Here is a 20,287-nt window from a genome sequence, read left to right on the forward strand (position 1 = left end):
GGGGGACTTTCTTCAAGGTCCAGTGGCTAAGATTCCATGTTGCCAATGCAGGGGCCTACATGCCACAACCAAGACCTGGCACAGCCAAATAAATAGATAAATATTTTAAAAATGAAACCATATAAATAAAGCCACCATAGGTAGGTGAAATTGGTGTAATCTCAGTTGGAAGCCTTTCTAAGTATGATTTCAAAATCAGAAGCTATGATAAGAAGGACTAATAAAAATATCGTAAGTAAATAAATAAATTCTATTACATTAAAACAACAATTTCGTTTTGTCCAAGGACACCATCCAGTCATTAGAGAGTGAAAAGACAAGCCAGAGAGTAGGAGAACACATGCGCACAACATGTAACAGCAAAGGCCAGTACCCAGCATGTATTTTAAAACCGCCATAAATAAGAAAAAGAAAACTACTTTTAAATGGACAAAGTACCTGAACAGGCACGTTACTAAAAGGGAAATTCAAGTGGCCAATGAATAAATAAAAATGTTCAGCCTCTTGGTCTCCAAGAAAACATAAAGTAAAACACCAATGTGTTGTCCCTACATACATACTAAAGTATTGGCAATACCAAGTGTTGGTGAGGATGTAAACTACATAAAGAGGTTCTTAGAAATCAATAAAACACAAACACCATGTACGATGTGAAGCCCTATTCCTGAGCAGTAATGGGAGACAGGTGTGCTGAGAACTGGGCGCAATACGAAACTGAATCCGGAAGTAGCAGCAGTTAAGTGCAGCAGCCGTGAAATGGGACAATTGCTACAGACATCACTTACACTGAGTACCAGAACTGCTGGAGCTCTGAAGCAGCCCAAGAAAGGTGCAAAAAGCTTTCTGTTGTGATTACCAAGCCCTGTAAATGATTCACACCTTTGATCTGCAAGTCAGCTTTCTAGTTTCACCACACCTGTGAAGAAAATGCATCATCCCCAGGAGAAGGTAATTCCCGAACACTAACTAGACCCTTGGGGCTTCCCTGGTGGCTCAGCAATAAAGAACCTATCTGCCAAGCAGGAAACTAGGGTTCGATCCCTGGGTCAGGAAGATCCCCTATAGGAGGAAATGGCAACCCACCCAGTATTCTTGTCTGGAAATCCCATGGACAGAGAAGCCTGGTGGGTTACAGTCCATGGGGTCACAAAAGTGTCAGACACAGCTGAGCAGCTAAACAACGACAAAACTAGACCCTCAGAGAGAAGGCTGTAATTTAGACACGCAGTTATCACAGTCTAAAACCAAAGCCACATCTTCAGATGACTTTAAGTCATTCTTCAGATCAGAAGTTTGTATTATTCCTGGAGAGAAATCTGATCTCTATATAACTTGTCTGAAAATGAAACTACTGCAGTTAACATGATTTATAAAGTACCTATTTTTCTAATGAATCATCAAATTTCTTTCCTTTCCTACAAACTGTCTGAAAGGAGGCTAATAAGTCTTAAATGCAAGATAGGTTCTCATATTTAACTAAGATCTTACATCCTAACAAGAAAATAATAAATCGACCTTTAAATGTCTGTTCTCCTTGTGATATCAATAACCCCATTCTGAATTCCACCTTTTCCTTCCCATTAAACAGGACCATGATAAGCAAAGTGAATTTTTAAAAAAAAATGTGTAAGTCAACAGGAGACAAAAATATTGGAGCAAAAAGTACTTTTATGATGTTCTTTACAAATCTAAAACTGAAATTTCCTTAAGATATATCCTTCATAGTTTGGTTTATACCAGCATACCTTGGAGATATTGTGGGTTTGATTCCAGACCATCACAATAAAGTGATGAACACAATAAAATCACAGAAATTTTTGTTTTCCAGCACATAAAAAAGTTATGTTTAGGCTGTACTGTAGTCTTCTAAGTATGCAATAACATTATGTCTAAAAAAACCAGCTACATAACAATTTTTAAAAAGCTTCTTGATAAAAAGTGCTCTATATCATCCAAGCCTTCAGCAAGTCATCATCTTTTTGCTGGTGGAGAGACTCAAACAGAAGAAGCAGGGAGAGAATCTCATGAGATGCTCCAGGTTTGGGTTCAGTATAGAACCTTTCAAGAATTAAAGCTCTGTCCAACTGCTTTAAGGTACTCCGTAATCACAATCAGCAATGTCTGCCCCATTCATTCATTCATACGTATGTAATGAGTGACTACCAGGATCCTGTTCCCCCTCTGTGCTAAGTCCCAGCAAAACAGTAAGACAATTCCAGTCCTCAAGGAGACCCAAATCTACTCAAGGAAACATGCGTCATTCACTAAACAAACATTTACTGAGTGCCTAGCTGGAGTGCTAGACTCTCCTTTTGGCCTGGAGACTCCATGATTAATAGTCAATAAAATGACCACAGAATGGTAAACAATGAGAACTGTACTGATTATAACCGCTAGTAAATGACTGCACGCAAGTTCAGTCATGTCTGACTCTTTGTGACCCCATGGACTGACCCCCAGCCTCCTCTGTTCATGGGATTCTCCAGGCAAGAATACTGGAGTGGGTTGCCAGTTCCTTCTCCAGGGGATCTTCCCAACCCAGGATTGAACCCCGTGTCTCCTGCCTTGGCTGGTGAGTTCTTTACCAATGAGCCACCAGGGAAGCTTGAGTAAATGATTGCTAGTGTTTTAACTAGTTGCACTGGGACCTGAGTCAGGTATATGAAATCCCATCACTATGTAGGGTTTTAAGAAGCAAACAAATTAAAAACCATTATGAAGCTCCAATACTTTGGCCACCTGATGCGAAGAAACAACTCACTGGAAAAGACCCTGATGCTGGGAAAGGTTGAAAGCAGGAGGACAAGGGGACAACAGAGGATGAGATGGTTGGATGGCATCATCGACTCAATGGACATGAGTTTGAGCAAACCTGGGAGCTCGTGAAGGCAGGGAAGCCTGGCATGCTGCAGTCCATGGGGTCGCATAGAGTCAGACATGACTAAGGGACTGAAAAAGAACAAACACAAAACAACAGGGCCTGGGCACCAAATGGATAAAGATCTGGATAAAGTCCTGGAAAATGGAACCAGAATCCAGGAACCTAGCAAGTCCTTGATATTTTGCAGGATGTGTTCTTTCAGGAAAAGGTGCCAGTCTGCTGAAAAACTGACCTATAAATTGGAGAGGATCCCAGTGAAAGGAATGGAGTAGGGAAGTCCTGTTGACCACTTGATACCAGTGAGGGGGCCGCGGAACAGACGCGAGCTCACATTGCATGATTCTGGAGGAAGGACCCACATTCTGAGTCCAGGTCCCAAACTCTAACCAGTTCCATGGAGCTTTGCTACATTTTGGGTACTAATGTTTTGCAGGGGACTACAGGTGACCACAGTCCCTTATCTGGGGGGTATGGGATAAAGAAATAAGCCCCTGTATTGAATATAATGATTGTAATAAGGTATAATGACAGTAATAACTTTGTAGGCATTTCTATATGCACATACTTCATCTACTTTTTAAGCCTTATAAGAATCATACCTATTGAACCTGTAACTATAAAGTATTTAAGAGAAATTAACAGAATGTATAAATGGTATTGTGTGTGGGATTTCATTGGTTACATTTATAAAACTATTCAAAGAGCAAGTGAAATGAGTGCTTTTCATTTTCAACACCAATATTACTAGATTTACAAATGAATCTGCAAGATTTCACCTTTGGGTGATGCCATGCATGTGTGCTCAGCCATGCATGCTAAATCTTGTCCGACTCTTTGCGAACCCAAGGGCTATAGCCCGCCAGGCTCCTCTGTCCATGGGATTTCCCAGGCAAGAATACTGGAGTAAGTTGCCATTGCCTCCTCCAAGGGATCTTCCCAACCCAGGGATCAAACCAGCGTCTATGCATTGGCAGGCAGATTTTTACTGAGCCACCTGGGAAGCCCTATGGGTGCTGCCATGACCTTGCAATGCATCACATCAGGAAGTAAGGGCCTCTAAGAATGGAAGATTTGTCTAGCTTTAACCAGCTTTTCTCCTCTTTCATTGGTTGGCTAATATTCCTTAATTCAACATATTCCCAAGCAGGCTAACTTCTTCCAAACGTTATGGAAGCTCAGCAAATATGAAGTAGACAAGCCAAGCCCTGTGTCATCCAAAGGTCTTGCTTGAAATTTTCAAGCAGGGTTGCTTGTGACTCAGAAGACACACCCTAAAATGTCATTTATTCCCCCACTCTTCAGAGCACATTTCAAATACCAACCTCCTTTTGAAACCAACTTCCATACCGCAACAGTGCATGCACCACGTGTATCTCTCTGGCTCTGAATTCGCTTACACTTTAAGCTTCAACACATTCCAAAGAGAAGAGATGTTCAGATCCTGAAATCTTACCCACACCACTTCACAAAAGTCTGCCCTATTGCAAGAATGCATGCTCAAGAAACAGCTTAAGACTCTTGAAGAAATGCTAAAATTAAATCCAGAGAAGGTTCTAGCCCACAGAAATGCTTCACACAATACTGACAAGTTGAAAATCTTCAGTCATTGATGTTTGGTAAAGAACCTCATTGCTGTTTAATTATCCAAGGTCATTTCCACTTGCCTCCATCAAACTTTCTCCATTTCAGAGTCCCTGTTGTCAATTCACTCAATTTAAAAAAAAAAAAAAATGACCTAACCCTGTGAGCTCAGGAAGGGCACCAAGCTTCCTGGGAAGGAGTTCTCTTTCTCTCCCCTGTAATGCCAGTTCTTTCAATGTCAACCCAGATTCACAATGTTCCAGCCTGTGTATCTTCTTACAAAAGTATCAGAGACAAGGATCCATTTTTACTCAAAACACCCTGACACCAGATGTGTGGGTTTTCATTTCCAACCAACAACCAATTCCCTAATTCTCCAATACCAACTGAGTGTCTTACAATTCATTTCTGACACTGATTACCCAAAGCTCGCATCAGACTCCACAGGTTTCAAGGCTCCATCCCACAAGACTGCCCAGACTTCAGATACCAGGCACAAGTATGGAGTCTCCAGGTTACCCACACTTCTGTCTGACTTGGCTACTGTGGACTTAAAAAATATTCACAACCTAAAAGTGAAGAGTTATGTTTTATTCCGTGGGAATTTTTAGGACTTAAGCCTGAGAGGCAGCATTTCAAATAAGCCTAAGAGAACTGCTCAAAGGAGGGGAGGGGAGGACCCAGATTAAATAAAAGTTTTGCAACAAAGAGCAGGTAGTTAGAACATCAAATGATTGTGCTTAACTGAGTCCAATTCTTTGTGACACCATGGACTTTGTGACACCTCTGTCCATAGGATTTCCCAGACAAGAATACTGGAATGGGTTGTTATTTCCTTCTCCAAGAGATCTTCCAGACCCAGGGATCAAACTCAGGTCTCCTGTGTCGGCAGGGAAATTCTTTACCACTGTGCCACCTGGGAAGCCCCTACTGACAACAGGCACAAACTGTCCAACAGGCTTAATTCCCCTTCTTGATTTCACCTGGAAAGGACACACTGGTTCAGCCTCTTCATTTTCCATCAAAGTGGAGGCCCAGATGGGTTAAGTGATTCTCCCAAGATCACAAAGCAGAGGCAGATTGAAGTCTAAAACTGCTGTGCCCCAGGGTTACTGGACCATTCAATATGAAAGGATGCTTGTGTTTCTAGTTAAATAGGAAGAAAGATACTGTTTGCAAACACCTCAAGTTGCACCTAGGCTGTCAGCTACTACTGGGGACTAGGGAGAGGTTCACCCTCAACACAAGAAGCAGGAAATACCCTGGAAACGCAAACTGGATGAAAGTGGAGAAAGGGATGGAGAAATGGAGGTAACGGTAGTTAACCCTGTATGCACGCACACTCAGACATGTCCAACTGTTTGTGATCCCATGGACTGTAGCCTGCTAGGCTCCTCCATCCATGGAATTCTCCAGGCAAGAATATTGGAGTGGATAGCCATTTCCTTCTCCAGGGGATCTTTCTGACCCAGGGATCAAACCTGGGTCTCCTCCACTGCAGGCAAATTCTTTACCTTCTGAGCCACCAGGGGAGCCTTCACCCAAGGCTCTGCCTCTTCCTTAACCTGCAAATTGTCCTGGGTCTTGCCTTCTCAGAGAGACATGACCCCATCCCAATAGCTTTCGGTTAAATGGCTTGGCCCTCCCTCTCTGTTCCTCCTATGGACCCATGCATTACCCCTGCCTCACACCCACCTTTTCTCACTGCCCCAAATACCCTCGAGACCTCAGTGAGCAAATCAATAGCCTTATCAAAGAAAGAACATGTCATGCTGTCTATAGTGCTTTTCATCCTTGGAGAAGTAAATTAAATAAATCCAATAATATTTGTTCTTTAACAATCTATGCCAGTCTTCTGATATTACAGTCCTTATTTTGATAACAAGCTTCCAAGAATTTTTCAATTATGACAATTTCAGCTGATTTCCATTCCCAAAGAACCTCCACCTAAATCTACCAAGGAGAATAGATACACCATATTTCTTTAAAATATGCGTGTCTGGCAACTCGAAAGGGTACCATCTGGTTCGCATAATTTCTGCATGAAATTATGCAGTTTCCGAAAAGCCTATACAACTTATATGAGGCACTCCTGCTGCGGTAGAAGCCAAAACATTCCATGGTTATTGTGCAAATTGACTCAGGTTAACTGAGGCTGAAACTGGCCATGGTCCTTAGAATGATCAACACCCTGAGAACATGGCTCACCAATTAAAATATACATATTTAATCCATGTCATGCTAGAGAGGAAAGATAAACATGGAAATGACATCATCCTCAAGAATCATTTTTGAGCCCTGGGAAAAGTAAGTAGAGAACTGGCAAGAAAAGCAACTGGGACTCTTTCAAAATGAAGCAAAGGAGAAGGCAAAATGAAGTCGGAATAATTAAAACAAGAAGGGAGCAATCATGGAGAGGAGGGAACCCAGTGAGGGGAATCGGTGCTGCTTCCCTGGTGAGGAATCACAGTGAGAGACGCATGGCAAAACACCTAACAACCTCTACCCAACCCTAGTAAAAACATCTAGGTCATTCCTCGTCAGCAGTGTAAACTCTGGCTAGAGGAGTCCGTAGGTGTGTGACAGCCGGTGACCTCGGGGTACTCGAGTCTCCTGAATTACAAAGTAAGAATGTATCCAGGTCACCAGGATGAATCAGACTTGTTAAGTGACTGGAAAGCCTCCAAAAACACACAAGCCAATTGCAGATGCAGACAAAACGTTTTCAGCGTTCTGGCCAGGACTTCAGGAATGCTCACACCAGCATATGCAAATTCCCTAGACGTACAGCTCAGAACAGAGGTTGGCAAACATTTTCTGTAAAGGACCAGAGAGTAATATTTCAGGCTTTGCACTCAATGTTGTCCCTTGTCACTACTATTTGATTCTGCTTTGTGCCATAGACATAGGAGCATGGAAATGAGCTGGGGTGTATATGCCAATAAAACTTTTATTTACAGACACTGAAATTTTAATCATATGTCATTATCATGTGTCATTAAAAATGTGAAAATCATTCTTAGCTCACAGGTTATGCAAAAAAATAGACGATGGGCTGTCTTTGACTCATGGGCCAATTTACCAACTTCTGACTGAGAACTTCTATTCAATAGAGGCTAAACAAGTGGCACATGGTTCAAATGAATGATAACACCCTGAATTTATGCAAAGATTGAAAATCCTGAGGAAGAGGGTGGAGGGTAGGAACAGATTTATCTCATGCAATGGTGACAAATACTGGACTGCATTTGTCTTGGAATCGCAGAGGCCTGTCCTTGAGTCCTTACAAGACCACTTGCCAGCTGTATGACCTTGAGCAAGTTTCACTTAACCTTGCCAAGCCTAATTCCCTCTCTTGTAAAAGAAGGAATATGATGAGTACATTATTTTTTGTCAATAATCATTTTTTAATTGAAATATAGTTCATTTATAATGTTGTGTTAGCTTCAGGTATATAGCAAAGGTATTCAGATATATTTGTGTGAGTGTGTGTGTGTATATATATACATTCTTTTTTAGATTCTTTTTTAGATTCTTTTCCATTATAGGCTAGTACCTTCTTGATAGAGGTTATCAAAGAGATGAAATGAGATGCTGCCTCTAAAAATACTTTGCACAGTACTCAGCACCTCTACAAAAAAAAAAAAGCTAATTAGCATTATTATTATACTCATAGAATGATGAGTTGATTGACTGGGAAACATTCTTCCTGGATATGAAGACAACATTTCCTGGATGAAAAAAGTTCAGACTCCTAATTTATGGAAGTCAAAGCTCAAAATAAGGTAGATGCCAGAGACGAACATAAAATACAAAAACAGAATATTTTAATTTGGTGCAACACCCCAGTTATTCACCTATTGGGACCCTGTGCTCAGTCCCCGGGATTCTCCAGGCAAGAACACTGGAGTGGGCTGCCATTTCCTTCTCCAGTGCATGAAAGTGAAAAGTGAAAGTGAAGTCGCTCAGTCGTGTCTGACTCTTAGTGATCCCACGGACTGCAGCCTACCAGGCTCCTCTGTCCACGGGATTTCCCAGGCAAGAGTACTGGAGTGGGTGCTGCTTCCTCCTCCAGAGGATCTTCCAGACTCAGGGGTCCCACTTGCATCTCTTGCACTGGCAGGTGGATCCTTTGCCACTGTACCACTTGGGAGTCTCCATTTTCTATAAAAGTTGCGAGCACCGAGCCTGAATTCATGAGAAAAGAATGCAAGCATCAACAGTCATTCAGTCTCAATAGGCATTTCTATAGACTTCCATGAGAGCCTGCCTGCCTGGTTGTATAAGAGGTAGCCACTGACCAAGCCTGCCTTCACTTCTGCTTCCTGTCTCTAACCTTTACTCCATGACAAAGATAGCAGCCGGCTGCGGATGGTCAAGATAGCTTCTATCTCCCCCTGCCCAGCCCTGGCCCCGACCAGCACCAAATAGACAGTGGCAGTGGCAGCAGCAGGTGATGAGGAAGACTGTGGATGGCTGCCAGCCTGCGTGGTAGACTGTGGCACAGGGCATTGCTATTAAGAAGTCAGCAAAAATGGATGAGCAAGCTCAGAGGCGGCGGATGAAATGTGTTGGTGGCCCAGAGTTCTTTGTTGCTGATGAAGCAACAGGAAAACCTTCATATGTTAAAAAAAAAAAAAAAAAAAAGGTCGCCAATCAGGACTTCCCTGGTGGTATAGTGGCTAAGACTCTGCACTCCCAATGCAGGGGGCCCAAGTTCAATCCCTGGTCTGGGAACTAGACCCCACATGCTGCAACTAAAAAAAATCCCAAAGGCCACAACTAAAGATCTCAAGTGCCACAACTAAGATCTGGTATGGCCAAGTAAATAAATGCATAAAAATAAATATTTTAAAAGTGGCCAATCTGCCATGGCATAGTTGAAGACTGGTACTTGATGGAAAGCTTTATGGATCAAATGATCTTTAAGAGCAGAACCTGAAGACCATTTTTTTTGATTGAATCTCCACCGAATACTCCAGACAACAGGGAATACACTGCTGAAATAATGTTCTAGGCTTGTACATTTCTTGGCAGGCCATTCTCGCCTAAGCTGCATACTAGACCTCAAGACAAGCAGGAGAACAGTCTGTCTTTTGGTACAATACCAGACAGAGGAATCAGTATCACTCAGGTCATCCCTGTGACTGAAGGGCATGTGATTGTCAGCTATATTAAGCACACATTCCAAACACAGGATGAAATAGAACATATGTTATTCAGCAATTGCTGGGAGATGGAGACAGAGGAATCCCTCATAGCAATCCTGGGAAACTTCAAAGAACACTATAGTATGCCTGCCCAGATTTAGTAAAAGAACTTGGTAAGTATAAACAGATGGATCAAAGTGCATTAAACAGTATACTAGAATCAATTCTATCTCAAAGAAAGAATTTTCCATTGGTGTTGCTTTTGTTTTGTTTAACCTTTTGGATATCTCATTATACAGCAATTTTTAAATTTGTGTTTTATTTATTTATTGGCTACACTGGATCTTCATTGCTGAACAGGTTCTTTTCTCTAGTTGCAGAGAGCAGGGGCTACACTCTAGTTGTGGTGTGCAGGCTTCTCATCATGGTGGCTTCTCTTGTTGCAGAGCATGGGCACCAGGCGTATGGGCTGGTGGATGGCCTGTGGCACTCAGGCTTGGCTTCCCCACAGCTTATGGAATCTTCTGGGACCGGGGATCAAACCCATGTCCCCTGCATTGGTAGGCAGATTCTTAACTGCTAGACCACCAGAGAAGTCCAGGTGTTGGTTACCGAGGGAGTCTTAGGACCTGAATTTTCTTTTCATCTAGAGTGTGCTAATTCAGGCTTTACTCAACCTATCTCAGAAGTTGTAAATGAAGGCATTGACAATTGTCCTGCTGATGTCAGACGTCATCTCTACAAGATTTTCCTCTCTGGAGGTTCAACCATATTCAAGGACTTTGCACATCGCTTGCAAATAGATTTGAAAAGAACCATAGATGCCAGGCTGAAATTAAGGGAGGAACTGAGAGTGACAGACTGAAGCCAAAATTTATCGATGTATAAATCATACACCCAAAATGCAGGCAGTTCAGTTTGGTGGGTCCAGGCTGGCTTCCACATCAGAATTTTGCCACATGTGTGCATCCTGAGTGTGCATGCTCACTCGCGTCTGCCTCTTTGCGAACCCCTGGATTGCAGTCCACCAGGCTCCTCTGTCCATGGAAATTTTTAGGCAAGAATACTGAAAATTAATTAATTAATTAAAAAAAAAAGAGTGGAGGCTATATGTATACCTATGGCTGATTCATATTGATGTATGGTAGAAACCAATGCAATAGTGTAAAGCAATTATCCTTCAATTAGAAATAAATAAATAAAAATAAAGACACTTTTCAACTGCTACTGCTGCTAAGTCAGTTCAGTCCGACTCTTCGTGACCCCATGGACTGCAGCCTACCAGGCTCCTCCGTCCATGGGATTTTCCAGGCAAGAGTATTGGAGTGGGTTGCCGTTACCTTCTCCAGACACTTTTCAAAGATATATATAAAAAAAGAATACTGGAGTGGATTGCTATATCCTCCTCTGGGAGATCTTCCCCATCCAGGGATAGAACCTGCATCTCCTGTGCCTCCTGTAAGTCCTGCATTGCAGGCAGATTCTTTACCATCTGTGCCACCGGGAAAGCACCATACCCACTTCTACTCCTTCAAAACAAATCTGAGCCTCCATCCACTATTTCCCAGGAAAGAAACCCACGGCTGAAAATCAAGAGAAATAAAAGTGAATTGTTGGCCCCGAGCTTCCAAATGTCTAGGTCTTCACTGCTGTCACCGCTCAGTCTTCAGTCGGGTCTGACTCTTTGCAACCCCATGGGCTATAGCCCACCAGGCTCCTCTTGTCCATGGGATTCTCTAGGCAAGAACACTGGAGTGGGCTGTCGTTTCCTTTTCCAGGGGATCTTCCCAACCCAGGGATCAAACCCAGGTCTCCTGCACTGCAAGCAGATTCTTTACTGCTGAGCCACCAGGGAAGCCCCAAGTCTTTGCTATTTATGGCCAAATCAGGCTATTGTATAGGTTGTTTCACTCTGAAATTTCTACATTTCTACCTAACTGCCAACACTGCATCTGGTCCGGAATATCATTCCATCATACGGAGAACTCAGCCCTTGAAGAGATATGACCACAAGGTTTAGACGAAAACTCTGTCTTTTCTTGGAAAAAGTGCTTGATCTAAGATGTCAATTTGAATAGCAGGGATCCAAGATAAATAAAATTCAAGGATATTGGTTAATTTTGTTAAACAAATTTAACAAGTTATTGGGTTGGCCAAAAACTTTGTTCAGGGACATCATACAGAAAAAAATGAACTTTTTGGCTAACCCAATTAATAAAATTAATCAAAATCTTTCTTAAGATACATAACTTTGACTTCTGAGATGCCAAGGTTCAATGAGAACATCAGGGAAGGGGTCCTATCTGCCTTAGGCTATTCTAGAAACCATCTATTCTTACATCCTCTTCTCAGATTAGTCCCAAGTAGGTCACTAAAAGCAAAGTGCTCACTCTCCCTCATTTCTTGCCAGCGTTCTCACAGTCACGTGAGGCTGCCCACTTTCTTCACAGCCTGCCTTCTGCTGCTCTGTCTGCTCAGCACTGACGAATTCGTATCAGGACTCGACAGCTCTCTGCCCTCAAGCCTGATCATTCCACAGTTCCCACATCAAGCCAGCCAAGTTCCATCAAAGAGTCTAACACAATGCACATGGGCAAACACTCAGCTTGGTTCCATCCAATCTGCCTTCCAACAAGGTTTCCAGGAAACGTCCAGGACAAAAAGCCAAGAGCTGTCTCTACAGAGACCATATTCATCTCCTAAGCAAGTTCCTGGCCACACCACAAGTGACCAGGAATTATCCTTCTACTATTCAAGCTTGAGGAAAAGTTAACCTGCAGATAAACCATGTGTGCTAGTCGACCGTTTGGCGGTGCACCATGTTAACTCATCACACATGCTTCTTCTGGCCCTGCACAGCTCTTTTAAAATTTACATGAATTGCCAATATTTCAAAACTAGGAAATTTCATTTTTTAAAAATCTGGATTTTGAACATTTCTCCCCCTCTCCCCCAAATCAAGAGCATCCAGGCAAACAATAGGCTGGAGTTCAACAGAAGCAGGTTATCCAGGTTCCGATCCTCAAAACCTGCCGAATGTTCATTCAATATTAGCGGATGGTTCCAGTGGTGTTCAAAAGACTTAGGATTCCACAAGGGACAAACTGGGCAAGAAACAACCAGAAAGTCAGACCCTCTCAGAAGGGATTTGATTTGGATAACTCAAAGGACTTCTGCTTCAGGGAAGATGGAATAGATACATTTTCTCTATTCCTCTCACTAATTATAACCAAAATGCTTGGCATTATATATAACACAAACCCAGGAAGGCCCAAGCAGGTGGAGAAAAGGAGGTACACTGAGTAGGCACCCCAGGGCCCAAGAAATGACACAGTAGTGAGCTTCCATTTTCTTTTTCCTTCATAATCCAAGACTTGGAGCTGAAGAAGTGGCAGTCTAGAAATACCAACAGACACAGGAAAACAGGCAAATAAACTCAATAAAGGCCTGCTCTCTCTTGTCAAAGGACCAGGCAAGGGGCAGTCTAGCAACACAGAAATTATTAGACAATATCTAAACTATTAGAAATTACTATATAATACCCACATCCCCGATGGCTCAGCAGTTAAAGAATCCTTCTGCAATACAGGAGACACAGGAAACGCGGATTTGATCCCTGGGTCGGGAAGATGCTCTGGAGAAAGAAATGAAAATCCACTCCAATATTCTTGCCAGGGAAATCCCATGGACAGAGGAGCCTGGCAGGCTACAGACCAAAGGGGCGCAAAGAGTTGGACACAACTGAGCAACTGAGCCTGCACACACTCTACTCCAGCTTTACTCCAAACACCATAGAAAGAACTGGGACCCCATCCCCACTGACACTGTAAAGGATGAGTGGAATGCAGGAACTTGCGTCTTTGCCACATTATTACAAGATGACCCAGCACCCCCCAATTCTCTCTTTCCCTGGGTGGTGCCAGAGAAAGCCAAGTAGGGAGTCCCTGCCAGGCGATAAGCTCCAGCCGGCTCCTCCCACCCCTTCAGTGTCAGTTGAGACCATGTCGGGGAGCCTGGACCTCCACTCCCATAGCAGTACTAAGGAGCCCACTCACCCTTCTTCTGGGTGAGGAGGCCAGAACAGGCCTTGTAGGAAGTCAGGACTTCTACCACCACCCAGCAGTAAGGAGGCCACCCCTCCCATAGCCATGTGGGAAACAGCAACAAGGCACATCTATCCACCTCAGCCAGAGGGGTGCCAGCAGAAGCTTAGTGAGGCACCAGAATGCCCTCCCACACAGCAGTAAGGAGGCACGAGCCCCAAATGTCAATAGTCTAAATGAGAAGCCTGGACACTAACCCCCACTTGGAAGTAACAAGGCAATGCCACCACCTTCCCCTGCCAGAGCAGCGGAAAAGAAAGCCAATAAAAACAGACAATTTAAATACGATCTAGAGTCTCATAAAATAATTCTGAAAGGCCCGAGGTTCTATTTTAAAAATCCTGCCATCATGAGGCCATGGCCAAGATGGTGGAGTAGGATGACCCTGAGCCCACCTACCTTGCGTACACCAAAATTATAACTATTTACAGATCAACTATGGATAAGAATGACCCAAAGACTAGCAAAAAAAGGTTTTCCACAATGAAAGATGTAAAGAAGGAACCACAGAGGGAGGAGTCGGAGGGGCAGAGACATGGTGTAGTCAAGATCACACCCCCAGCTAGACATCCACGAACGGGAGGGTAGTTACAATTGCAGAGATTCTACCCGAGGAGTAATGGAAACAGTGACAGACTTTATTTTCTTAGGCCCCCAAATCACTACAAATGGTGACTTCTGCCATGAAATTAAAAGATACTTGCTCCTTGGAAGAAAAGCTATGACAGTGTATTAAAAAGCAAAGATCTCATATTGCCAACTAAGGTCCATATAGTCAAAGCTATGGTTTTTCCAGTAGTCATGTACATATGTGAGAGTTGGACCATAAAGAAGGCTGAGCACTGAAGAACTGATGCTTTTGAACTGTGGTGCTGGAGAAGACTCTTGGGAGAGTCCTTTGGACTGCAAGGAGATCAAACCAGTCCATCCTAAAGGAAATCAACCCTGAATATTCATTGGAAGGACTCATGCTGAAGCTGAAGCTCCAATACTTTGGCCACCTAATGCAAAGAGCCAACTCAATGGACATGAGTTTGAGCAAACTCTGGGAGATAGTGAAGGACAGGGGAACCTGGTGTGCTGTAGTCCATGGGGTTGCAAAGAGTTGGACACAACTGAACAAATGAACAATGACAAAATATCCACAATAAGTAGGTAAATGTTAAAAAGATATAAATATGAAGTCAAATTACTAAATGTGAAGTGAGAGGGAGTAGAAATGCATGATTGTTAAAATACATTCAAGCTTAAGAGGTTATCAATAACCTCTGTTATATATAACTGCTGTTATATATAAATTTCAGTTGGTAAAGAATCCGCCTGCAATGTGGGAGACCTGGGTTCAATCTTCGGTTGGGAAGATCCCCTGGAGAAGGGAACAGCTACCCACTCCAGTATTCTTGCCTAGAGAATCCCATGGACTACATTCCATGGACTGTATAATCCATGGGGTTGCAAAGAATCAGACACAACTGAGTGATTTTCACACCACATATACAAACCTCAGGAAAACAAAATCTATAATAAAACATAAACACACAAAAAAGAAAAGGGACTCCAAAACAGATTTAAAGCAGAGCCTGTAAGAAGAGAAAAAGAAGGGCATAACAGAATGATAAGAGGATCAATCCAACAAGAAGATACAATGCACACACATATACATATATATATGTTCATACATCAAAATTAGTGAAATGCAACTAAAGCAGTGCTGAGAGGAAAATACATAGCACTCACTGCATACGTTAAGAAAAAGGTCTCCAATCAATGATCTGCTTCCCTTAAGAATCTATAAAAAGAACAAAGTAAACCCGAGCAAGTAACAGGAAGGAAATAATAAAACAAGAGCAGAAATCAATGAAATTGAAAAAGCAAAACAATGGAGAAAATGAAATAACCTGGTTCTCTGAAAAAATCAATATAACTGACAAACCTCTAGTAAGACTGATAGAGAAAAAGGCTGAAGGTATGGAATTATCAGTATCAAAAATCAACTCTATACACATATAATAAGGGAACTGATAATGATTAAGAGAAGAATACTACATATAATTCTCCACACATAAATCTGATAACCCTAAATGCAATGGATTGATTCCTTAAAAAATCACAAACTAATGAAATTCTCAAATGAGAAATCTCCAAGCCCAAATGGTTTTACTGGAAACTTCTACTAAATGTCTAAAAAAGAATTAACATAAGTTTTGTGTAATTTCTTCCAGAAAACAGAAGAGTAAGCATCTCCCAATTCATTTTATTAAAGCAGTATTACCTGATACTGAAATTAGACACAGTGCAAAAACTAAAGACCAATATTTCGTATAGAAACAAAAATCCATGACAAACCATTAGCTGATTCACGTCATACAGAAACCAACATAACACTGTAAAGCAATTATCCCCCAAGTTTAAATATATTTTTAAAGTAAAAATACATGGGATTAGAAAGGAAACCATCTGTACTGAATATAGTCATCAAAATATTTATGATACAGTTTTTTCTTTTAAAGTTAAGCAACATGGGCTTCCCTGGTGGCTCAATGGCAAAGAATCCTCCCTACCAAGGCAGGGGACACGGATTCTATCCCTGGTCTGGGAGGATCCCACATGCCTTGGAGCAGCTGAGCCCCGCGCCACAGCGACTGAGCCTGTGCTTTAGAGCCTGGGGGCTGCAGCTACTGAAGCCTGAGTGCCCTAGAGCCCGTGGTCCACAGGAGAAGCCACTTCAGTGAGAAGCTCACGCACCGCAGCTGGAGAGCAGCCCCGGCTCGCCTCAACTAGAGAAAAGCCCATGCACAGCAACAAAGACCCAGCACAGCCAAACACAAATAAATACATTATTTTTAAAATATTTTTTAAAAGTTACGCAACGTGATAGAGAGGGCATACGACATTTGAATTGCATGGTCAGGAAGACATTTCTGACAAAGTGGCCTTTAATCTGTGCTATGATCTAAACAACAGTAAGGAAACACTTTGCAAAGATCTAGAGGAAAGGCATGCTAGGCTGAGGGAACAGCTCTGGCAAAGGCCCAAAGAAAAGAAGACCTCAGCACATTAAAGGAGCCAAGAGAGGCCGGTGTGGCTCAATGGCAGCAGGAGAAGGAAGGGAGAGGCCAGGTTGTGTGAGGCTTCACAGGCCAGAGGAGGAAGCTTGGGTTTTATTCTAAACACAGCTGGGTGCCACTGAAGCACTGAAGACTTGTAAGCAGTCTACATTACATTCACAGAATGACATGGTCTGAGATACATTTTCAGAAGAGCATTCAGGTCACTGTGGGTCAATGGATTGTAGCTGGTAGGAAGCTGCTAGCTTCCAAAGTTCTAGAAATTGGTGAGGAGGCTCTAGGAACCATGTGGGCAAGAGGTGACAGTCAGGAGGATAGTAGAAGCAGAGCCAGAGAGAGATAAATGGAAGAGGGATGTATTTTGAAAATAAAACCAATAGTTATTAGCACTCTCTGATGAATTAGGGATGAGAGGAAGAAAGCAATCAAAGATGAATCTTGTTTTTGTCTTATTTTGCTTGACCAGTTGAACACATGTTGGTAAAACTGACTTAAATACGAACCACCAATAGAAAAACAGGTTGGGGTGGAGAAAATTAAGAGTTCAGGTTTGAACATCTTAAGTCTGACAGCCTTTTAAATATCCAAGAAGTGAGGTGCTGTAAGCAGTTAGACTTAGAAGTTTGTTATGGGTCTGTGAACAGGAGGAGTGTCTAGGCCAGAAACATAATTTAGAGAGTAATCAATGTACAGATTGTTTATAAATCTGTGAGGCTGGATAAAACACCTTGGCAGAGTTCAAGGTTGAGAAAAAGAGGAGCTATTCCAAGCCAGAGCCCTGGGGCACTCCAGGATTTAGAGTTCAAGGGGACAGGAAGGAGCCATTAAAGGAGATCTGAAGGAACAGCCACTGAGGCCAGAGGAAAACCAGACCAGCATAGAAGGGGCTGTAAGCAGAGAACGGTACACTGGGTCAAAAGCCGCAGAGTGTCAGCTGGGAAGTGACCCTCAGACTCAGCAACCTGGAGGTCACAACACCCAGACAAGGCAGTCTCTGCCCAAGAGCAAGGAGGAACACAGATTCAGATGAGGACATACAACTCAGATATCAGGTGCATTGGTAGAGAGTACCCACGCTATCCGGCCTGAAACAGCAGCAGCTTCTACCACTGATGGATGATTTGATCTGGCAAAGCACCTGGAGATGTCAGTGCTTGAAAAGGACTTAACCAAATGCCGGTGGGAAAGACACTTCCACCCAATGAAAGACAAAGTCAGAAGGAAGGACACTGGGCTCAGGAAGGTCACTGCTGCTGGTGCTGTGGTGAAAACAAGTGGGGATGAGCCTGGGAATTGCAAGGGAAGAGCTCATGATAAAGGCATCTCACAGAAGAACTCAAATAGAACTGCAGCAATGTCTTCCCAATACCAACTGGATTCCTCCAGATTCTTTCCCCCAATTTAACACTTTCCCAGGTTTCTAGCAAAAAGTAAGGGCTTTCCTTATAGTTCAGTTGGTAAAGAATCTGCCTGCAACACAGGAGACCAAAATCTAGCTATCCTCACTTGGCTGGTGTAGAATCTCCAGAATACATTCACCTATTATTTAGTCAAATAAAGTCGTGTATCGGTTCTGTTTATTGGCAGTTTCATTTTCTGGGTAAAGTATGCCAACAATCAGTTCAGTTCAGTTCAGTTCAGTCGCTCAGTCGTGTCCAACTCTTTTCGACCCCATGAATCGCAGCACGCCAGGCCTCCCTGTCCATCACCAACCAATAGCAATCTCCAAATACATAAGATACACACACATCCCCCACTTAATTTTGGGAAATATAATTTATAGTCATTTTTTTAATAAAGTTGAAAAATTAATCTGAAACAAATAGTATATCCATACACACACACACACAAATCTGCTTTTAAATGCATTTTTAATCAAATTCTAAGAGATAGCCTAAATTACTTTTACTTTAGAGAAAAGGCATCAGTGGTAAGAAATGCTTGAATTATACTATGTTCTTCAGAGATTAAAAAATTAAAACCAATTTAGTTTCAACATCTACTCTAGCATCCCAAGTTAAAAATATATGGTTAACACATAGACCCAAGGATTAATTTATCAAGCAGTCTATGTGGAAAGGAGCAAGCAAGTTTCAGCTTAACACATTTTCTGATGCACCTACATAAAAAACAAAGAATCATTATGGACTTTGCAAAGTGCATTTTTATCTTTCTCCCTAATGAGAAAATGAAACAAGAGACATTCACCGCCTCCCTAGAGATTCTCATAATTTACAAAGATATCCTCCTCTATAGTGTTTACCCATAAATGGCCAGCCTGTGCACTTAGTCTTTACAGAGAGAATGTCTTGGCCCCTTAGGACCACTCATCATTTTTCTGATTCAGGCATCAAAAGGGAAAGAGGGGGAAATTATCAAAAAAAAATAGCTTTGTTAGGAGCTCCCCACACCCTATTGTATTTCTGGGTCACGTGATAGAACATTGCTAGTAAAAACAAGAAAATTTAACATGAAGAGTCATCACCCCTCTTGTGTCCTGACTAGCTGGTTAGTTTGGGGCAAGAAGAACAAGAGGAAAGAATAAAATCAAGCTTTCATGGGATGGGGAACCAGCTCCTAGAAGTGCAGAAAGGGAACAAATACAGCTATTAGAACAATGTCCATGTCACAGTAAGCACAGATGTGGCCTAAGCATCCTGCAGCCAAAATAAAATGCTGTCAAGAAAATTACTATGACGTGAACATAATTAATACAAATCAATGAGTGGCGACATATAATTATTATGAGTTACATTTTTATTGGTCAGGCACACCACTTAACAAGAAACCACATGACCTTTCTAAGCTATTTGTGTATGTGTGTTAGTCACTCAGTCTGACTCTTTGCGACCCCATGGACTGTAGCCCACAAGGCTCCTCTGTCCATGTAATTCTCCAGGCAAGAATACTAGAGTGGGTTGCCGTTCCCTTCTTCAGGGACTCTTCCCCACCCAGGAATCAAACCCAGGTCTCCTGCATTGCAGGCAGATTTTTTTACCATCTGAGCCACCGGGGAAGCCCAAGCTATTTGTATTTATCTCTAATAACTCAAACTGCATCCCTACCAGTAGAAGAGTAAACCTCTCTACTAAAAAAACCTGTTCCAGAGAAAAAAGTTTTTAATTATGATCGTGGGACCCTTAGGTTACAATCCCAAATGCTGAAGGAAAGGATTAATTAAATTTTGTTATCAGCTCAACTTGGACTCTTCTCATTGTAGTTGATTTCTTCCTCTTTCCTTTTAGTCTCCATGCTGCCAAAGTGATGCCTAATCCCTGGGATTCAGAGTTCCTCATTCTCTGTAAAGTAAGGGGGCTTTTTTTTTTTTTTTTTTCCTGCAGAGATAGGTAAGGTATCAAGAAAGCCAGAGCACTTAACCAGGAAGTTATAAGTTATTTCACCTTTTCTATCATTGAGAAAAATCATCTCAATTTGTCAAGGTCTGGGTTCCCTTATTTATAAAAGGCCCACTTTATAATCTTTATCTTTCTCTGAAATACTTTA

At 42.2% G+C, this 20,287-nt stretch overlaps 1 pseudogene; it reads left to right on the forward strand.

The window, feature by feature from the left end:
* Nucleotides 1-5,767: 5,767 nt before the first annotated feature.
* LOC138094955 (actin-related protein 3-like) lies at nt 5,768-10,586 on the forward strand (annotated as a pseudogene).
* Nucleotides 10,587-20,287: the final 9,701 nt, after the last annotated feature.

This window comes from Capricornis sumatraensis, chromosome 19, assembly GCF_032405125.1.
Source record: "Capricornis sumatraensis isolate serow.1 chromosome 19, serow.2, whole genome shotgun sequence".
Taxonomy (NCBI): domain Eukaryota; kingdom Metazoa; phylum Chordata; class Mammalia; order Artiodactyla; family Bovidae; genus Capricornis; species Capricornis sumatraensis.